The sequence below is a fragment of the Triturus cristatus genome, chromosome 4_1, assembly GCF_964204655.1.
Source record: "Triturus cristatus chromosome 4_1, aTriCri1.1, whole genome shotgun sequence".
NCBI classification, from domain to species: domain Eukaryota; kingdom Metazoa; phylum Chordata; class Amphibia; order Caudata; family Salamandridae; genus Triturus; species Triturus cristatus.
This window is the reverse complement of record NC_140585.1, coordinates 192615343-192620536: the sequence shown is the minus strand read 5'-3', so window position 1 is coordinate 192620536 and position 5194 is coordinate 192615343. Positions and strand designations below refer to the sequence as shown.

General features: G+C 42.5%; 1 non-coding gene across 1 annotated transcript; it reads left to right on the top strand.

Annotated features, from left to right (window-relative positions):
- Positions 1–1701: 1701 nt before the first annotated feature.
- TRNASTOP-UCA (transfer RNA opal suppressor (anticodon UCA)) lies at positions 1702–1788 on the top strand. The gene has a single exon. It is a non-coding gene; the product is annotated as a tRNA-Sec (tRNA).
- Positions 1789–5194: the final 3406 nt, after the last annotated feature.

Below are 5194 nucleotides of genomic sequence, written 5' to 3'. Positions count from 1 at the left end.
GGGGCGGAGCTTGTAGGGTCATCGGATCAAGTTGCTGTGTTTTCATACCAGAAAATTCGCCGTCAGTATATAAAGCCATAACTCGCCTTCATAAGATTATAAGCCAGATAAACCAGAGTCCAGGCACCTGGACTTGGTCCGGTTGGTTCTGGAGCGTATTGTCAGCCTGGGGATGGAGGATCCTATCCTTCCTAGGTATTGGCTTCCTCATACTATTCAGTTGCTGCTTATGTCTACAATGTGGGCCAGCGATTTGTGGTCTGTGTGCCACATCGTGTATCCCGCACCCAAGTTTTCGTTCAAGATCCCGGAAGAAGAAAGAAGAACAAATGATGCTATATGAACAGATCGATGGATTGATGAAGATTGATATCTCCTGAGGGTCCGTAGGGGACAAGGAGGGAATGAGGAAATATGAATTTTGTGATCAGTTATGTCCCCTATCGTAGACCCCAACGGCTCCATGTGCATGCTATAAGTACATGTATGTTCCCTCCAGTTCCAGTTATGAAGACGCAAATACATGTGCGTCCACCGTCAACATGTCCTCTTTCAGATCCGCCATGAATGGGTCAGATATTCCATTCCTAAGTATGAAAGGCCACCGACTTTATGTGGTTCACTTTCCACATTTTACAGATTCAGGCGAGTAGGCCCTGAATTCTGCCATCAAGCCTTTTCCTGCCTTCTGCCTCTGAAAGCTCCAGTCCGAGCCTGCATCTGTATCCATGAACTTTGTCCTACTCCCTGCGCGGCTAACGGTGCCTGATCCAGCCTGTTGCCTGCCAAAAACTGTATTTCACCTTCAAGATTATCTGCTCCGCTCCTCATCCGATGCATTCCTGTCTAGTAGTTTAGGTAAACATTCTTCCAGCTACCGTGCAAAGGGCCAGGCCTCACTGTCCTCATGCAAGTAATTCATAGCCCCTGTTACCATGGAAGATTCCTGCCCCCTCGCATCTCATGTAGACACTTAGACGCTTGTACACACACTAACAGTCAGTATAGAATAGATTCCATCATAGAGACCTTTCCTTTTGGATAATACAGTTCTTTAAACATAAGATATTAGATATGATTTGGGATTAGGTTGACATGACCCCCCAGACTTCTGTCTCCACATGTAGAGCTAAATGTCAAGTCCCCTTCACCCTCTAGTTGCACGTCAATCACACGTCATGCGGCTGCGCGCGCATCTCTGCCAGATATTTCTGCTGACATTGCAGGATTCTCTCATGGATCCACCCACTTGTGACATCATGTTTAATGACGTTTCTAGTTACGCCTATGTTTACGCCTTTTTTCATTACGTATGTGTATCATTATCTGTATTATCAGCTACTACGCCTCTTGCATCTGTCTTAATGTAATACTTTTCATATAAATATCATTACTTGTCAATAATGTATTGCCTTCCCTTCCTGAACCTTCGTGGTGATGGAATTTGAAGCCTACAGTTCGAACTGTAAATTCCTTTGTAGAGGAATAAAGCCTTTTAGAACCTCTAATACCACGGATTCTGCCTCTTATATTTACTGAGTTATTCTTACTAGACTTTACCGCATAAAAAATAGTACCGGTAATGAAATATTTACCACAGGGTGAAGAAAATGGATTACAAATCATCATATACCTTACCCTAATAATAAAGTGTTCTGTATTTTTGGGTTATATATAAGTCTCTACCTAACATCTGTATCTGCCCGGATGAACCTCAGTGGTCTGGGGTGCAGGCTTCAAACCTGTAGCTGTTTAGCGACAGAGTGGTTCAATTCCACCTTCTGGGCGGACTAATTAAATAGATCAGCTGTGTGTTTTGCTACAATAATCATAATTATAGCGTTATTTCTGATGACAGTTCCATGTGATTTATAGACAGACAAACGGAATATCACCGTTGGAATGGCAGGAGGACATAAATAGGTTGGGCTTTGCATATGACGCTGCCTCTGATTTTCGTGTGTACATGATGCTCTCATACTGATCTGCACAATCACCCTGTGGCACACAAAGTGTGTGTGTATTTGTGTGATTCACTGCCTTTAAGGAGACAGCAATCATTGACTAAGTACCAAGCATTCCTGCCAATATTTGGAAGCAGGAGGAGGTAGATTTAGTAAAAACAAATTTGGGGATTTTATTTTTCACATTGAAGTCTGAAGGGGTCGCAGTTTTAGGCAGCATAATGCTAAAATAAAGCAACTTTTTGCTTTAAAAAATCGGTGCTTTTTGCTACCAGAACCTATTGTGTTGGCATGCATAAATGAGAAAATTGCCACTGAACTTTTTCTTCAATCTAAAAACAAGGCGTTAATACTGTACCTCGAGGTATTCCTCTGTGCACTATTCACAAAATAGCAAATTATAAATTAAAAGCAGAGTCCTCTACAACATAGCACTCTCTGCCGCCGCTAAACTCTACACAACTCTACTCTTCACCACTGCACTCTACTCTGCACCACTCTACTCTATGCTGCTCTTCTGTACTCTACCCCAATGCATGTAGCCAATACACTCTATATCTCTCCACTCTACACCAATACACTTTAAACCACTCTAATCTACCATGCACTACTGCACTCTACAACATTGAACTCTGCGACGCTCTACTCTATGACACTGCACTCTACACCACTCTATTCTACTCTGCTCTATTCCACTCAACGCCACTCCAATCTACGGCACTACAATCTACCCTGTGCCACTCCACTCAATGCCACTCTATTCTACGCCTCTGCACTCTACATCACTGTACTCTACGCCACTGCACTCTATGAAACTGCATTCAAAACCAATGCACTCTACTCCATTGCACTCTACACCAATCCACTCTGCACATCTGCACTGTACGCCACCATATTCTACTTTGCAACACTCTGCCGTTGCTCGCCTTCTTCCATTTTGACTTATTGGACCAACCAGCACACACCTGCGCATCCCAGAAACATGCCAAAACTAATCGACAGAAGAGAAGAGATGGCACAGGACCTCTTTGGCAAAGGGTTCAGTGCGGCAGCTGCCGCACCACCAAATGCACAACGTAACACTGGACTATGATCATGCTTTATCAAATTGGAAAGGGTCAAACCGGAGATTTCCCATTGAAATCAATTGAGCGCCCGAAAGCTCAAAAGCCCTCTGCATCCAGCCGCCCGGGTGGCCCTGGCAGTGAAAACTCTACACCTACCCACTTCCCCACTTGCCCTGAGTAAGTGCCCAGGAGCTCAGCTCCCACAGCCGCGTGGCTTGCCAGTCAGCAGCCACCAACCAAGGCCCCCCTATCCCTCATAGGATAACATTGGGCCTAACTCTCTCTGCACCCGGCCGCCCTAGAGCCGCTGAGGGTGAACCAACTTTACCTACCTTACCCTGGGGGACCCCTGAGTCTATGCCCAGAACCTCAACTCTGCCAGTCGAGTACTTACCCTTAAACCGCAAACTCTATTTTCCTCATAGGGTAACATTGACTGGCTTTTTCCTGAAATTTCTTCTAAGTGTGGACTTTTCAAATCTTAAAATATTCACCAAAAATCAGCCGAGTAACAAAAACGAAATTACTCACCTGCTCTTAGGTGAGCTCCCTGTGCTGGATTTTGGTGCCCAGCACTGACTCTGAAAAATACTTACAACTGTACTTACCCTTAACTCAATTTTCTTCCGTAGGAAACCATTGACTGTTTTTCTGTGAAATTTCTTCAAAGTGTCGATTTCTTCAATCTTTAAATATTCTTCAAAAATCGTATAATATCTTCAAAGGTAATTACTTACCTGTTTTGGATAAAGATCCCAGTACTGAGTCCAGGCACCCAGTACTGGATTACAAAAGTAACTAGAAAGTACTATACCTGCAATTTGAATTTCTTGCCATAGAGAATCATTGAATGTTTTCTAGGAAATATTTTCTAAGTGTCAACTTTTGAAATAGCTACATATTACTTAAAAGTCATCACTGCAATTAATTCGACTTGTATCACTTGATTCAAAGTACTGACCCAGGACTGAATCTGGGATCCAGTCCTGGAATTCCAAAAGTAATCCGAAAAGTAATCTGTGACAAATAACATGAAAATTCCATTGAACTCAATGCACTGTTGTGTTTGAAATAGTGTTGCTTAGTGCAACCACTTGTAACTGTTTACAAAAATCAATTGCTCATTGCAATAGTATTTATATTCAACATCTCATTCTGAGAAAGTATATTTTAATTCCAATTGTTGGTTCTAAAATAAAACAAGCATATATGTTTTATATAAACTATTGGCCTAGAGTTCAGTTATTGAGTGTGTGAGACCATTTGCTGACTGAGTGTGTACAACAAATGCTTTACACTGTCCTCTGGTACTGCCTTACTGCTCGACCAAGCTACCACTTTAGAGAGTAAGGTTATACCTAACTTTAACCTCTCTCAGCCCCTGGGGGACTGTGGACTCTGTACACCCTGTACCTATTAAGGAACAGTATATACAGAGCCACTTTCTCACACACAGAGAAACAGATAGAATCAATGGATTGTCAGGATTTAGTGGAAAAAATGATGCCATCATTGATAAGGTCATAGAGGAGCACTAACAATACCTCAGAGACAAAAAATGAGAAAGAGCAAGAGGGATGACCGTGATTAGCAGGATGGCGGGATTTACACGTTTGCTAAAAAGTATGATAATCCCATCAGCAACAAGGATAGAAAAAAGTGCAGGGAAGAAAATCTAGAAACCAAATCAGCCAGTAGTATCTCTCTGGCATCAAGCGAAAGTACCACCTCCAGCACAGCACAATCAGAAATCCCTTTAGGCGAAGGTACCACCAATTTCCAAAGGGAACTGGAGAGACTACGCATAGGCGACAGGCAGACAATTATAACTTTTCAACATAATGCACAGCAGCCACAATGCTCTACAACATAGTCAAAAGCTCTGGCTAAACACATAAGGTCCAAAAGGCGAGACCTATTGGCTATGCCAATGCTTGCCTATGATTGTCTTTTAAATGCTGGAAGTTGATGACAGCCGCGTGACCGGTAACATAGAGGAAGGACTAGCAAAGTCTAATTTTTTTGGTACTTTAAATTTACAGTGGCTGATTCAGCCTAAACATGGTTGTTTTGTTTCCATCACTTGCCTTTTCAGCTTTATATATTCCAATAAAAGATACAAAATGTCGAAAAGTAGACACCGTGAAATCTTTCATAGAATGC